This window comes from Bos grunniens, chromosome 5, assembly GCF_055505025.1.
Source record: "Bos grunniens cultivar Pamir isolate PY7600 chromosome 5, Bosgru_T2T1.0, whole genome shotgun sequence".
Taxonomy (NCBI): domain Eukaryota; kingdom Metazoa; phylum Chordata; class Mammalia; order Artiodactyla; family Bovidae; genus Bos; species Bos grunniens.
Genome location: NC_141169.1, coordinates 54726084 through 54743393, shown reverse-complemented (window position 1 = coordinate 54743393; position 17310 = coordinate 54726084). Strand labels below are relative to the sequence as shown.

The following is a 17310-nucleotide window of genomic DNA, read 5'->3' as shown; positions in this document are numbered from 1 at the left end:
AGTTCGACCAGACTTATGACTTTCTCTCAGGGTCAAAAGTAAAATCTGCAGTGCAGCGCTCCGAGCCATCGAAGTGTCTTTGACAGTTGCCTGGAGCATGCTCAGTCGGCCTGGAGTCACTGGGCTGCAGCTGGCGCCCACCCGCGGCCCCGGGTTCCCGCAAAGCCCCGGGGGATCGCCGCCGCCCTCCCCGGCCCCCGCCCCCTCGCGGAGCCCTCGCCCTCCCCATCCCCGTTCCCTCCCCGTCCCTCCCCTGGTGTCGAGGCGCGCGCTCCTCGGCATCCACTAGGGAGCTCAGCCGCCGCGCCTCCCCTCCCCGCTGCCTCCTCCTCCTCCACCTCCGGCGGCGGGCGAGGACTCGTCCAGGGACATAAATAAATAAATAATTCCATTCACCCTTTGATAGCGAGGCGAACAGGCGGCGGACGGACCGCTGCAGCGCCCACCCAGTGCCGGAGACCAGGTAAAGTAAGTGACACCCCGGGAGGAAACGAGGACTAGGAGGAGGAGGGGACGCTGGCGGAGAGGAAGGCGAGCGCGCGTCTGTCACCCGAGCTGCCCGGGTGAACGGCACGAGCGTGTGAAAATAATGGCCAGTCTGTGACACGCGCTCCAAAGCCAAATTTGCCCGCGAGCCCTTATATAGACAAAAATCCCCGGAGCGGTCGCCGGAGAGCTCGCGTCACCGAAGCGCGCGGAGTGCAACGCGGGACCTGCGGGGGCGCAGTCGGGCGCGGGCTGCGGGCACGCGCGCGTCAGGGAGGGGAGTCGCGAGGGGTCCAGCGCATAGAGGGCTCCGCGCCCGCGCGCGCTTCCGGCCGCCAGGTTCCGGCACTCGGAGCTCTGGCACCCAGTCTCCCCCGGCGCCGTTCCCCCGCACCCTCCCCCCACCCCCCGCCACTTCTTTCTTGGACCTACGAGTCTCCCTGGCAGGTTCCCACCTGGCGCTTCTCCGCAGCATCTCGCCCCGTGCCCGCCAGCATACCTGGTGGGCCGGGACTGAGAAGCTGGGTATTGGGCGGGAGTGGGGATGGGGGTGAGAATGTATAGGGAGCCTCTTCTTTTAGCAGATGGTCGCACTCAGGCTGGGAAGAAGGGACGAAATACCGGGGTCGGGGGTGGCGTAAAAGTTTTTTATGCTTTGGGTCCCAGGTAGCCTGGCGGAGGCGAGGCAGAAGGAAAGAAAGGTGTGTAAGGGAGAGACACACCCGGGGACAGAAAAGGAACGTGACTTAAACGCGGGCGGAGGAGGGCCTGCGCCTCCCGGCTGTTTTTCCTGGCAGAGCTGTGGCGCCACGCTGGGGGTGCCAGGCCCAGCCAGGTAGCGAGGAGGCTAGTGAGGTGGCTCACGTGTGAACTGCCTCCTCTCTCGGGCGGATGCTGCTTGGGTGGCTCCTGTCTCCACCCCATTTTTTTCCCTAACTTCCGCGAAATTGCAGACTGGTCTTGGCAGGGCGGGGTGGGGGTTGGGGGGATTGTGAGCAAGGCCACTTTCCTGGTAGGGCTGAGGAGGGAAATTTGTGATCTACGTCAGGGAAGTTAAAATTACACACGCAACACACGCAGGAGAGGAAACGTGCGGTTTACTCTACAAGTACCTCTGGTAGTAGTAGTAAAGCTAGCCTGTCGTATCTTCTTTCTCCGGTCTGTTAAGGGGCACAGCAGGGGAGTAAAACCACCAGCAGTGATGAGGGTGGAGCTGAAAAGCGTGGGCGGAAGGAAACAGTGAGCACTAAATGCCCTTTCCTGGCACCCAGTGCTTTATGGTAAATCCAAACTGGGAACTCGGGAGGGTGCAGACTTTCAACGGACCCTTGGCTTGACAGTGCTGTGTCATTGGAATCTCAAGTACGAAGTGTGCATTTTGGAGGAACTTGGCTGAAAAATTAGAGCTGGGTTCTGGCAGCAGAGACTGATGAGGGTTGAATGAGGTGACCCTTTCATGGCCCTGGTGAGGCAATCTTAGCCCCACTCTCTGCTTCTGAGCACATTGCGTTTAAAGCAATCTAAGTCAGCCGGCAACTGAATGATCTCAGTAAAAGGGAAAGATTACTTAAGCAACTCAGTGTGTTGTGTAACAACTCATAAAGTCAGAAATTAGTTGTTTTTTTTTTTTGCAAAATTCACATCAGCAGTTTGCAATTATGTACTCCCCTCCCCTTTGGGCTGTTTCAATAATGGTAAGTGAACGGAAATTTTAACACTTGTTTCTCAATGTCCAAATTAGTGCCCCTTCCTATAAATGCTCAGTTTATTTGTAGACGTGCATTTAGTCTTTTATAATATCTAGCTGATATTTTTGGCCTTACGCCCTCCCGAAGGGAAAAAGGGCAAAGAAACTTTAAGAAATATCCTTTATGGAGAGTTATATTCTTGGATCATGGATCAGAAGTAAAAGAAGTCTCCTGTGATTGCTTTTCATTATATATTCATTTATCAAACTTTTTTTTTTTTGAGACATTCACATGGAAAAAGGTAATTAACTTTAGAGTTAGACCTGGATTTCAAGCTCACTTCTTCACTTTTGTAAGACTAAGTATTTAACAGTCTTATCCTTAGTTTTTCTTACTCATACAATGAAATTAGTGGTATCTACCCTGAAGTGCTATTGTGAGGAATAAAGTATACTGAAAACACCTGAAAAATAAACTAGCTAAGGTGGTCCAGTGATCCAGAATCCGCCTTCCAATACAGGGGACACGGATTTGATCCCTGGTCCAGGAAGATCCCATATACCTCAGGGCAACTGAGTCTGTGCACCACAACTGTTGAGCCCATGTGCTGCAACCACTGAAGCCCACTTGACCTAGAGCCCCTGCTCCTCAACAAGAGAAGCCACTGCAATGAGAAGCCTGAACACCACACTGAAGAGTAGCGCCTGCTCCTGGCAACTAGAGAGAGCACCAAAAACCCAGCACTGCCAAAAGTAAAATCTATAAAAATACATTTTGACAAAAATCAACTAGCTATTTTTGAAACCCTAAAATCACTCCAGACACTGCACTGTGGTTACAAAGATAAATAAGGTTGGAATTCTGCTCTCAAAAAAACAAAACAAAAACATCTAGTCATCTGGGCTGATCTTCTTTCTGTCCTCTTTGCTGTTTGTTTCCTTCTCAATGGAAGAAGCATGTTTCTCAAGGAATTTGAAAGGATGTAGCAGTTTTAAGAAATGTAAGATGTGCTAAGAGGCACATTTGAGAAGGGCACCTTGCTTCAGAAATCTGTGTTCAGCCCCATCCATTTGCCCATTGACCCAGTAGAAACAAGTAACAGAGGATTTTCTGTTGTTATGAAGGCAGGACATGCCTTCCCTGAAGAATGTCTTTGCTAATGGATTTATTTCTTTTCTTTCTTTTTTATTTATTTATTTATTTTATTTTATTTTATTTTTAAACTTTACATAATTGTATTAGTTTTGCCAAATATCAAAATGAATCCGCCACAGGTATACATGTGTTCCCCATCCCGAACCCCTCCTCCCTCCTCCCTCCCCATACCGTCCCTCTGGGCCGTCCTAGTGCACCAGCCCCAAGCATCCAGCATCCTGCATCGAACCTGGACTGGCAACTCATTTCCTACATGATATTTTACATGTTTCATTGCCATTCTCCCAAATCTTCCCACCCTCTCCCTCTCCCACAGAGTCCATAAGACTGTTCTATACATCAGTGTCTCTTTTGCTGTCTCGTACACCAGGTTATTGTTACCCTCTTTCTAAATTCCATATATATGCGTTAGTATACTGTATTTATGTTTTTCCTTCTGGCTTACTTCACTCTGTATAATAGGCTCCAGTTTCATCCACCTCATTAGAACTGATTCAAATGTATTCTTTTTAATGGCTGAGTAATACTCCATTGTGTATATGTACCCCAAGAGTATATTCACTATAACATTTTCTCTCTAATGCTCACCATGTTCTGGGCACCGTCTGTTACTCCTTTTATCACTTTAACAATCCTAAGAGGAGGATCTATGGATACTCACATTTACAGAAGAGGCGCAGAGAGTTAAGAAACTGACGCAAAGTGCACAGCTAGCAAGTGGCTGAGTGGGAGTGAGCCCCCAGGTAGGCTGTCTGACTTTAACCACTGAGTAGTATGGCTTTTTCTGCATGAAGCTGATTGAGGGCAGGGACTTCGTCTGTCGTGTTCTTCCTTCCTCATGCAGTGCCTGGCAGGTGATAGTCCTGAACAACTGATTATAGAAAAAATGAAGCAAGGAGGGAGGGAGAAACAAAGGAAGAGTGAGCATCTTTTCTTGCCTACAACTCTCAGTCTGGCAGGGAATTCCTCGTGGAACTCTGCCCTGGGGGCAGGACAGTTGAGGATCTTTTTATGATTCCTTTGTTACTTATACTGTGTGAGCACAAGCATAGAAATAACTCAATATGTGGTCTCTGATTCACACTGATGTATAGCAGAAGCCCCCCCAATATTGTAAAGCAGTTAGCCTCCAATAAATGTAAAAAATCCAAATCTTTCATATTTGCATTAACTCTTGTTTTAAAAGGTGCAGGGACTTCCCTGGCATTCCCAATGCAGGGGTCCGGGTTCCATCCCTGATCAAGGAACCAGATCCCACATGCCAGCCAAGTAAATAAATGTTTTATTAAAAAAAAAAATACATGGTAGCTAGTGTCAGGTATTAAATATTTGGCCTTAAGACTAATAGGTTTTTGTAAAGTTCACTGGCTTATTCTTCTTAACAGATTTTTGGGAACCCTTTGAAAAGCAAAGTTTCTCAGTAGATGGCATGATAGTCCTGGATTGCATAATAAGCCATTGAATGAACTCTCATTGAGAGGTCATCATTGTTGACTTTCTCAAAACTATTTGGATCAAAGTATGTAGGAAATGTGTTGAGAAACAACTGCATACACTAAATATCTTTGAGTAATATGACTTTCTTTTAAAAACTTACAGAGAAAGCTTCATTTTCTCAATAGGTCCCTGAATGGTGAATACAGGGTCCTAATCTACCTACGTGGAAGATTCACTTGTTTTTATTAACCTTTATTGAAATTCCAGATAAGTTTATGAAAATTTTACAAGGCATTTGGGTAACAACTACAAGATGCTGGTGTAAAGATATTTTTGTTAAAAGTTTTGCACAGTTAAGATAGCCCCACAAGAAAATGACATGCTATCGGGTTTAGTAGGGCTTCCCTGGTGGCTCAGTGGTAAAGTGGTAAAGAATCCGTCTGCCAATGCAGGAGATGCGGGTTCATTCCCTAGGTTGGCGGGATACCCTGGAGAAAGAAATGGCAACCCACTCCGGTATTGTTGCCTGGGAAATCCCATGGACAGAGGAGCCTGGTGGGCTACAGACCATGGATTTGCAAAAGAGTCAGACACGACTTAGCAACTAAACAACAACAATAATTTGGTTTAGTTATCTGAACTGCTGATTAATTTTTGGTCATGTTTGGAATTAAAACATGGCACTTAATAAAAAAAAATTAAAATTTTCAATGAAAGTATCTAGTATGAATGGTAACACAGAGAAATATTTGTTTAGATAAGTAAAGGTCTGTACCAAATATTGGTATTTTTAAAAAGTGTTTACATTAAATGTTGGCTGTTTCATACTTAATAGCACAATGACATGTAGTATTATTAATCATCCACACTCCTAAACAGTTTCTGATTAGTGCTAATGTATAGAAGTTATAAATTATAAGAAGCTACTCTACTAAGTAATTTATTTCTTTTGGAACTAGATTAGACATGAATAAACAGTAAAAGCAAAAAGGCATGCATTCACTTGAGAAGTTTCTAAGGGATGAACTGATTAATAATATTTGTCTGTGTTTGAAATTGATTCTCTAAAATGTCAGAAACTGAAGTTCTGTCAGTTTTTCTCAAATATACAAAAGGTACATTCAGTGATCGGCTTCCCTTGTAGCTCAGTTGGTAAAGAATCTGCCTGTAAGGCAGGAGACGCAGTTTTATTACTGGGTTGGGAGGATACCCTGGAGAAGGAAATGGCAGCCTACTCCAGTACTCTTGCCTGGAGAATCCTCTGGACAGAGGAGCCTGGTAGGCTACAGTCTATGGTGTTGCAAACAGTCAGACACAACTGAGCGACTAAACCACCACTACCACAACATTCCGTGATAAACAGTGTTTCTCAACAGGTGACAGTGTTGGCATTTTGGGCAGGGCTCTTTTGCACGGTGTAGGAATGCCGCTTTTATTGCAGGACACTTGGTGTCTGCGACCCCTGCCCTCCATATGCTGATAGTTTCCCCTTAGTCATAATTACCAAAAGTGTCCCCTGACATTGAATATACTTTTTGGAAGAAAGGTACTATATGTGATTGAAAATTATTGGCCAGTAAAATCAAATTGAAAATGTTTAAGGAAATTATCTTTGAAATCGGTCTATCTTCCAATAAGAAATTCTTCTGTGTTTTCTTCAAAGGATAAAAAGAGTTCTTCCTTGTAAGATATATTAAGTATTAATCAGGTTGTAACTGGCCTCTGAGGCTCTAAATCTTCACTGACTTCACACTATCCACAGCCTTTGGCAGTGTTGGCACCTGCTGCTTCTTAAACTCTTCTCTTGATTTCTAGGTGCTCTTTGTGTTTCTCCTACTTCTCTGATTGCTCATTAGTGGCTTCCTCTTTGACTTTCCTTTCATCTCATAGCTCAGCTAGTAAAGAATCTGCCTGCAATGCAGGAGACAATGCCCGGTTTGATTCTTGGATTGGGAAGACCCCCTGGAGAAGGGATAGGCTACTCACTCCACTACTCTTGGGCTTCCCTTGTGACTCGGATGATAAAGAATGCTCCTGCAATGCAGGAGAGCTGGATTCAATCTCTGGGTCAGGAAAATCCCCTGAAGAAGGGAATGGATACCCACTTCAATTTTCTTGCATGGAGAATTCAATGGACAGAGGAGCCTGGCCAGCGCAGAAGGTCAGACAGGATTGAACGACTTGCACTTCACCTACTCACTCAAGTATGTGCTCCTCAACTTCTGTTTTGAATTCTTCTCTTGTCTAAATTTGATCCATTGGCAAAGTTTGTCCTCTCTTGGACTGTGCTTTGACCTCAGTAGGAGTAACACTCAAGCCATTATCTTCAACCCTGACCTTCACATAGCTGTGGCCAGAACTTTCCAAATGCCTGCTGGACAGCTCCCCTCTTCTGTGCTGCTGACACTGCCAACACCCTGAGGTCTCTTCTGAACACTCTTCTTTCCTTCTGTTGGCTCTGCTTCTTTTATTGGTGTTAGTATTCTAATCTAGAACAAGAACCTCAAGTCCCCCACCCCCTGCCCCAGCCTTAAATTTTACAGTCAGTTGCTAAGACATTCAAAATATTTCTTTCATCAATGTCCTCTTTTCTGATGCTGCCGGAGTCCAGGCACTTTTGACATACTACTTAGACTCACATCCTAGTCTCTTAGCTGATCTCCTTGCTAATAGTTTCCCAATGTCCTAGTTAATTCTGTACGTGCCTCCAGATACTTGCACTGAAATACACCTCCCTTTCCTATATGTTAATAACACTTTGTGACTCCCGTTACCTAGGTTTAAGGACCAACATTTCAATCTCTGTATTTCTGAAAATCTTTTCTAGGCTCATCTCCCACTGCTACCATCCTCAGGTCAAACTGAACTGTCCCTTGTGCCTCATTTATTTTCATTCCGTTTCCTGCCTCCCCATTTTTGGCCGTGCTGTTCTTTCATCTTAAAATGCTCTAACCTCCTGCTGTTTCCATGTCAAGCTTCAACCTTCAAAGCTGGGTATAAACACCACATCCAAATTTTCTCTGAAGCCTCTGGATAGGTACAAGAAGCTTTTTTAAGATTTCAGTATGTGTATTGCAAACTTCAGGGGACAGTAGAGGACAGATGAGCCTGGCATGCTGCAGTACATGGGGTCAGAATCAGACACGACTTAGCTACTGAACAACAACAAATGTGTACTCAGGCAGCCTGTTCTTTTAAAGGCAGTTCCAGTTGTGACTACATTCTTCTTACTTCTACCAAGGGTCCTTAGCTTTCTGGCGCCACACAAAATAAATCTTTTTCTGGGTTGACTGACAGCCTGTACATTTGTGGTGACAGCTGACATGTCTTATGTTTTCTCTATGAATGTAAAATATTCACTTTTTTATCTCTTCTTTATGTGACCTGGTTAAGCTTGTTTTTAGGGCCGATATGTTTCTGGAAGCATTCAAGTTTAGGAAAGTCAGTTTATGTACAAAATAGTTGAAGGATGAAAATGGTTGTTTATGAATATAAATGTTTGATCACTTGCTCATGATCCCACTGGCCATCAGTGTCATCTTTTTTCAGATGAAATTAGAAGGTGGGAAATAAAGGCATATAGAGAGATCTGCCTTTGGAAGGACCCACTGTTACCTCAGAGCTGAACATTTTCTTTCTGTGGCCCATTAGGTTGAGTATAATGAATGAATACATGAATAAACACTGAAAGGGAAGAAAGAAGGAAACTCATTTTAAATTCTGTTTACAATTAGAAATTAGCCTCTCAGTAAAATTATTTGTCTTTGCTGGTTAATGCCATAAGAGGTAAAGAACCTAACATGCTGTGTGTATGTTTGTGTGTATGTATAATAAGTGAATTTAGAGACTAAAGATGTGGCTCTTACATAAAGCTATAGAGATTACTTTGAGTAAAAATAGCTTGCCTTTATCCAGGACTTCTACATGCCAGGCATCATTTTACATATTCATCTTACACCTTTTTAACTAATTTAATCCTCTAAGCCTTATGAGAAAACATTATTATGACCCTTATTTTACAGGTAAGGGAATTAGGGCCAGAGGATAAGTATCTTGCCCAAGGTTGTACATCTTGTCAGTGGAGGGATCTGGTCCTGAATCTATTAACCACAATGTACCTTCTCAATATTAGTATTTTAAAATATGCAATTCTGCACTGGATTTTAAGAGATTCTAGAGGAAGGAAGTTTGAGAAATGTTAAAAAAAATAAAAAAGACTAGTCAAGGATAACAGGACTTGATCTGTTAAAACACAGAGTTGGAAGAATGATAAGACTTCCTTACTTTTTAAAGGAAATATCTGGAACCAAACTAAAAGGCTTCGAGAAAATAATGACCTCTTATCACTTGTGGACTCAGGGAGGGTGGGGAGCCATTAGGGACTGAATAAACAATAATTCCAGAATTCGATCCCTTTAGCACAGGTAGCAAGATGATGGGGGGTGGGGGAGTGTGCATTGGGTGGCGGGACTCCTGCGGATATGCCAGGCTGTGGGCAGCGGTGGATGCATGAACAGAGGGGTGTCTGGAGAATTCTCATGGATATGTACATGTCACTTCTGCTGTGAAATGGGATTTTGAATAAAGCCTCTGACATATTTCAAGCCAGAGAATGTAATCCTTTAATAACAACTATTTATTCATCCACTGTGCTCCAGACACCGTTTTAGATGTTAGAGATGGCTGTGAATAAAACAGTAAGATCCTTTTAGTCTTGAGTCACACAAATAATGGAACCTATTTTCAAAGCAAGTTTAAGCAATTTATATCTTTCCATCAGCTTTGTGCAGAGCTCCAGTGTCGTGTTCACTGTAGTCTGTCTTAGTCTGTGGGTCTCTCTTTTCTCTTTCCCTTTTTTCTCCATCACTGTGTCACATGTTGGATCAGAGTCTTTGTGGATAGATAGACAGACCTTGGTGGAATTTTGATTTAGCCACATCTCAGCTGTTTAACCAAAATCAAGCTATGTAAATCTTCAGAGCCTCAGTTGCCTCATTTTTAAAAAATGGAAACAATAAAGCCTATATCACAGGATTGCTGCTGGAGAGTAAATAAATAATGCAGATAACATAAGGAGTAATCACAATTATTATTCTTTTATCTTTACTAATATTTTTGGTGCATTTTGAGGCAGAGCCTCTTTATTCTTGAAAAATCTGCTTCTGTGCACAGGTATTTATGAATTTTAATATTACTTTCACAGCCTGATCCAAGTAGGAAATTCAAACAACAACAAATCATTGACTTTATAGTAATATGGGTGTTTCACATATAGACAAAACTCTGAGTTTTGACACATCAGTTCATTTCATTTCAGCTGCTCAGTCATGTCAGACTCTTTGCAATCCCATGAATCGCAGCACACCAGGCCTCCCTGTCCATCACCAACTCCTAGAGTTTACTTAAATTCATGTCCATTGAGTTGGTGATGACATCCAGCCATCTCATGCTCTGTTGTCCCCTTCTCCTCCTGCCCCCAGTCCCTCCCAGCATCAGGGTCTTTTCCAATGAGTCAACTCTTTGCATGAGGTGGCCAAAGTACTGGAGTTTCAGCTTTAGCATCATTCCTTCCAAAGAAATCCCAGGGCTGATCTCCTTCAGAATGGACTGGTTGGATCTCCTTGCAGTCCAAGGGACTCTCAAGAGTCTTCTCCAACACCACAGTTCAAAAGCATCAATTCTTCAGTGCTCAGCTTTCTTCACAGCCCAACTCTCACATCCATACATGACTACTAGAAAAACCATAGCCTTGACTAGATGGACCTTTGTTGGCAAAGTGACGTCTCTGCTTTTTAATATGCTATCTAGGTTTGTAATAACTTTCCTTCTAAGGAGTAAGCGTCTTTTAATCTCATGGCTGCAGTCACCATCTGCAGTGATTTTGGAGCCCCCCAAAATAAAGTCTGACACTGTTTCCACTGTTTCCCCATCTATTTGCCATGAAGTGATGGGACCAGGTGCCATGATCTTAGTTTTCTGAATGTTGAGTTTTAAGCCAACTTTTTCAGTCTCCTCTTTCACTTTCATCAAGAGGCTCTTTAGTTCTTCACTTTCTGCATATCTGAGGTTATTGATATTTCTCCTGGCAATCTTGATTCCAGCTTGTGCTTCATCCAGTCCAGTATTTCTCATGATGTACTTGCATATAAGTTAAATAAGCAGGGTGACAATACACAGCCTTGACATACTCCTATCCCAATTTGGAACCTGTCTGTTGTTCCACCTCCAGTTCTAGCTGTTGCTTCTTGACCTGCATGCAGATTTCTCAGGAGACAGATCAGGTGGTCTGGTATTGCCATCTCTTTCAGAATATTCCACAGATTTTTGTGATCCACACAAAGACTTTGGCATAGTCAATAAGGCAAAAGTAGATGATGTTTTTCTGGAACTCTCTTGATTTTTTGATGATGCAGTAGATATTGGCAATTTGATCTCTAGTTCCTCTGCCTTTTCTAAAACCAGTTTGAATTTCTGAAAGTTCACGGTTCACTTACTGTTGAAGCCTGGCATGGAGAATTTTGAGCATTACTTTACTAGCATGTGAGATGAGTGCAATTGTGCGGTAGTTTGAGCATTCATTGGCATTGCCTTTCTTTGAGACTGGAATGAAAACTGACCTTTTCTAGTCCTGTGGCCCCTGCTGAGTTTTCCAGATTTGCTGGCATACTGAGGGCAGCACTTTCACAGCATCATCTTTTAGGATTTGAAACAGCTCAATTGGAATTCCATCACCTCCACCAGCTTTGTTCACAGTGATGCTTCCTAAGGCCCACTTGACTTTGCATTCCAGGATGTCTGACTCTAGGTGAATGATCACACCATTGTGATTATCTGCATCGTGAACATCTCTTTTGTATAGTTCCTCTGTGTATTCTTTCCACATCTTCTTAATATCTTCTGTTTCTGTTAGGTTATTTCTGTCCTTTATTGTGCCCATCTTTTCATGAAAAGTTCCCTTGTTATCTCTAATTTCCTTGAAGAGATCTTTAGTCTTTCCCATTCTGTTGTTTTCTTCCATTTCTTTGCATTGTCACTGAGGAAGGCTTTCTTATTTCTCCTTGCTATTCTTTGGAACTCTGCATTCAAATGGGCATATCTTTCCTTTTCTCTTTTGCCTTTTGCTTCTCTTCTTTTCATAGCTGTTTGGAAGGCCTCCTCAGACAACCATTTTGTCTTTTTACATTTCTTTTTCTTGGGGATGGTATTGAATACTGCCTCCTGTGCAATGTCATGAACCTGCATCCATAGTTCTTAGGCACTGTGTTTATCAGATCTAATCCCTTGAATCTCTTTGTCACTTCCACTATGTAATCATAAGGGATTTGATTTAGTTCATACCTGGATGGTCTAGTGGTTTTTCCTACTTTCTTGAACTTAAATCTGAATTTGGCAATAAGGAGTTCATGATCTGAGCCACAGTCAGCTCCCAGTCTTGTTTTTGCTGACTGTATAGAGCTTCTCCATCTTTGGCTGCAAAGAATGTAATCAATCTGATTTCAGTGTTGATCATCTGCTGATGTCCATGTGTAGAGTCTTCTCTTGTGTTGTTGGAAGAGGGTGTTTGCTATGACCAGTGTGTTCTCTTGGCAAAACACATACAGGAAGAGAATTCAACATTGATATTGATGCTGCAAAAATATTTAAGTGCTGAATTTTTCACATAGACACAAAATTAGTAACATCAACTGGGAATATATCCTAAAGGAGTTTTAAGATGGAAATTCCTGACTTTCTACTTAGAAGTAGTAGCACATATAAACACATTTAAAGACTGTGGGAAAGGGAAAAGCAATAGCAATTTGCTATCAGGATTTAGAGATGTTTGTTCATACTAAGATACAAACCTATGTCAACATAACTATTGTTGTACTTTTTTTTAAAGCAACATTTAAGTCCTTCCTATGTGTCTGATCTTTTAAAAATAGAATTTCTATTCTTCATTATTACCAAGTAAGATATATGCAGGTAGAATAAAGGCTCAGCAAGATGAAGGTGTCCATTAGAGAACCCCAAAGGTCAATGTCTCAGAAGATGTTTCAGTGCAGGCTGCTAATGGCAAGTAGATCTTGCTCGCATATGTTAAGTCAATTTAAATCAGTAAATAATTGAGCATTGCTCCATGAAATAATCTGCACAAAGACTCGAAAAGATTATGTCTAGGTCATCTTTCCTGATCTCCCTAAGGAGACTAATTTCAGAGACATTCTCTGTGTGGGGAGTTAAGGAACAATCAAGTAGGACTGAGTGTCAAAATGTTAGAGCAGTGATTGTCTACAACATTGGTTAACCAAGTACAGATAATCCTTGAGCCGCATCTGGCCTCCTTCCTGTTTATATAAATAAAATTTTTTTCTGGAATATAGCCACGCCCATTGGTTTCTGTGTTGTCTGTGGCAGATTGCCTGCTGCAGATTGAGTTCAATAGTTGTGATTAAATCTGCTAATCCTAAAATATTTTTCAGTTTAGAGAAAACTTTCAGTTTAGAGAAAAATCTTTCAGTTTAGCTAAAAGTATTTGTTGACCCCTGCTCTAAGATTCCAGAAGGAGACTTTGCTATGTAATGGAGTGATCAAAGAAAGCTTCAATGAAAGAAGTGGGAACGTTTTAGAGCTGAGAGATGAATAGTCTAAGTAAAATGAGATGCATAGCTCTTAACCCTGCCTCTTAAGATTCAGTTATTTGTAATGTCCTCCTTTTTCTGTAGTGCCCCTTCCTAGTACCATATGAATTCCAGGTATTTATTGTCTGGTGTCTTCAATGTAGCAATAAAATGCTTGAATGTGTTTTCCTAAAGCTATGGCCTCTTTCACAGAGAGGGCAGTGGCACCCCACTCCAGTACTCTTGCCTGGAAAATCCCATGGACGGAGGAGCCTGGTGGACTGCAGTCCATGGGGTCGCAAAGAGTCGGACACGACTGAGTGACTTCACTTTCACTTTTCACTTTCATTCATTGGAGAAGGAAATGGCAACCCACTCCAGTGTTCTTGCCTGGAGAATCCCAGGGACGGGGGAGGCTGGTGGGCTGCCGTCTATGGGGGTCGCACAGAGTCGGACACAACTGAAGCGACTTAGCAGCATGGCCTCTTTCAGAACAAAAACAATCAATGTACCAGTTTCTTTTTCTGAACTTAAAAAGTGGCAGATACTGCAGGAATATTTGCATTATCACTAATGGATATGACAGCATAATAAGCAGATAGGAAAAGGTGAACAGTTCAGAAGAAACCTCAGGGGATATAAGACAATGTAAGCCCATCCCCCATGGACCACATTAGCATCTCTCTGGAGAGTCATCTGGCCACTGTGCCCTGGGGAAGAACATTAATTACACACAGCAATGGCCTACTACTGGAGGATTTAGTGATGTCAGATCTCAAGCTCATCTAAAAATGTTTTCCTTTTTTATTGTTAATTTTCTTAGTAACGCAGTTATTTAAAGAAAAAAAAAACACTTCAATAGGAAGCATGCAAAATTTATTGTTTTAAATTTATTTTTACCAATAACAGTTTTATTACTCTATTACCCTTTGTGGGCCCATTATGTACATTTGTTTTCAACCATTTCAAAAAAGGCTGTATACACTTATATAGCTGTATTACCAATTAAAAAATCTCATTCTAAATGCTTAGAAACCTAATTATTACTGTTCATTGGGATACTTCAGTATCAATGATCAAAATTATTATGCATATTTGATCTGTAACTTTCATTTAAGAGTAAATGTTCCCTCCAACTTTTTTAGGATATAATCAGTTTTAAATCGGGCTTCCCCAGTGGCTCTACAATAAAGAATCTGCCTGCCAATGAAGGAGGCAAAGGAGATACAGGTTCGATCCCAGGGTTGGGAAGATCCCCTGGAAAAGAAAATGGCAACCCAGTCCAGTATTCTTGCCTGGGAAATCCCGTGGACAGAGGAGCCTGGCGGGCTACAGTCCATGGGGTCACAGCACTATTTTAATTATTTCACATTTTATTAAACATCTTATTTTACCAGTTTTTGTCTTAAAGCAGTACTACTAACGTCTCCTCAGCTATACAGTGAGATACTGAGATGTGGTCTATAAAATCTAAATTGAAAGATGTAATTTTTTTGGTCTTCTCTTGGCATTCAAACTATTTACATACTTAGATTTTTGGAATTTGAAAAGAAAAAAGAGAAGACACATATTCAGAGATATAGCTGCAGGGGCTTACATATATCACCTCACATAATCCAGAAAGTCACTATTTGACAACATCAACAGCCCTGTTACATGGGTATCCTGTATCGTTTTCACTAATTTAGGAAGAAAGGAAGCATCTGATGTGTCAGGTGGGTTAGCTCTATTTCCAAAATCCACAAAGCTCTATTTCCAAAATCCATATTTTCCCCTCTGTTCTATGTAGTCATCCCAGGTAGAGGTAGACTCCTCCCTCTCTGCACACACATTTTATAGAAAAGGGAAATTGTGGGGAAGATAATAGAGAAACAGTTAGAATTCTGTCCTTCTTGAATGTGCTGCTTTTTAAAAGAGTCCTGCTTTTAAATATGAAAATCACACCTGTAAGTCTTTAACACAAAACAAACAAAAAATTAAGAGGACAAGATAAATGTTGGCAAAATTGTATTTTGTCTCTCTTCCGTATTGTCTTAGTCCATTTGGGTTGTTGTAACAAAACACCATAGACTGGGTAGCTTATAAACATCACATTTATTTCTCAGGGTTCTAGAAGCTGGAAATCAGAGATCAGGGTGCCAGTGTCATTGGGTGAGGGTCTGCTTCTGGGTTTCAGACTTTCAGTTGTGTCCTGGCACTGTGGAAAGGATTCTGGAGCCCTGTGAGGTCTGTATCTGTGTGCGGTTTCAGTCATGTCCAGCTCTTTGCGACTCCATCGACGGTAGCCCTCCAGTCTCCTCTGTCCTTGTGATTCTCCAGGTAAGAATACTGGAGTGGGTTGCTGTGCCCTCCTCCAGGAGATCTTCCAGGGATTGAACCTGCTTCCCTTATGTCTCCTGCAGATGGGTTCTTTACCACTAGTGCCAGCTGCGAAGCCCTGTGAGGGTATATATCAGAGTACTAATTCCATTTATGAGGGTTCCATCCTCATGACCTAAACACCTCACAAAGGCCCTACCTCCTGAAATGATCGCATTGGGCATAAAATTTGATCATGAGTTTGGGGGGCCACAAGCATTCAGACCGTAGCACGCATGAATAATCCTTCTTTCAAAAATGTCAGCTCTGTGAACTGTGCATGCTGGGATGAATGCTAGTACCAAGAAATTGAGTAGACATGGATAACACTATTTAATTAAGGCTATGTTTAAATAAATTGGGATCTGAATATTGTTCTAACCTTTTTTTTGAGTACTTGATTATGCTTTTTAAAATAGGTACATTCAGTTCCAATTATACCTTAATAAGAAAAACTATTCATGTCACATTTAAAAAAAATCTTAGTAATAATTGGTTCATTTAAGTACCATAACTTCATTATACTTGAAATTCATTGCAAGAATTCATCTTATACAGAGTTCATTTCAAAAGGACTTAGGAAGTTTCCCACTATAAGCAATTTAGCTCTTTACATAGCCTTGTTACAGGAACAGGAGCATTCAACTGTAGCATGTTGAAGACGGTGCTGTAATGAAATTCCAACATCATTGTTTTAAAATGTATTTCTTTCATAGAAGAAAAACTTCAAAATATATAATTGAGGTACTACATGTTTTAAAATGTGAGACAGTTGAATTGAATGCTATGTCTTGTTTATCCACTAACACACAATGTGAATGGGACTTTTCTTTGCCATTGACAATAGAATATAATTTGTGCATTGCAATTTAAATGTCCCTTCCTTGACCCGCAAAAGATATCCAATCAAGGAAGGGCTGGGAAAATTATAAGGTATTATTACCACCTACTGAGGACTTTCCTGGTGGTTCAGACAGTAAAGAATCCACCTGCAATGCAGGAGACCTGGGTTCGGTCCCTGGGTTAGGACGTTCCCCTGGATGAGGGCCCTGAAACCCACTCCAGTATTCTAGACTGGAGAATCCCTATGGACAGAGGAGCCTGGCAATCTACATTCCATGGAGTTGCAAAGAGTCGGACAGAATTGAGCAACTAAGCACATAAACATACCACATACTGAATATTATTTTATAGCACAGAGTTGATGGGGAAAAAAGGAAATGCTCCCTTGTTAACGGAACACGCGTATGAATAGTCTAGGGGCCTCCCAGGTGGCACAGTGGTAAAGAATCTGCCTGCCAGTGTAGGAGATGCAGGAGACACAGGAGATGCAGATTCCATCCCTGGGTCAGGAAGATCCTCTGGAGTAAGAAATGGTAACCCACTCCAGTATTCCTGCCTGGAAAATTCCATGGGCAGGGGAGCCTGGTGGGCTATCGTCCTTGGAGTCAAAAGAGTTGGCCACAACTAAGAGACTGAGAACACACACACACACAGATTCAAGTTGAAAAAATTATGATCAATAATCCTATTAAGGAGTATCAATTAATTCTGAAAACAAATATGATATCCCCAAATAATGTATT

General features: G+C 42.0%; 1 protein-coding gene across 12 annotated transcripts in view; it reads left to right on the top strand.

The window, feature by feature from the left end:
* Positions 1–401: 401 nt before the first annotated feature.
* Positions 402–17310, top strand: part of SLC16A7 (solute carrier family 16 member 7) — a 196631-nt gene continuing 179722 nt past the window's right edge. For 7 of the 12 annotated variants that reach the window (XM_086403917.1, XM_086403910.1, XM_086403923.1 and 4 more), the window contains exon 1: positions 402–463. The gene's annotated coding sequence lies outside the window, so the exon portion shown is untranslated. Of the gene's footprint in view, positions 469–17310 lie in introns of all 12 variants that reach the window. The other 5 variants (XM_086403922.1, XM_086403912.1, XM_086403908.1 and 2 more) reach the window with 1 other exon arrangement.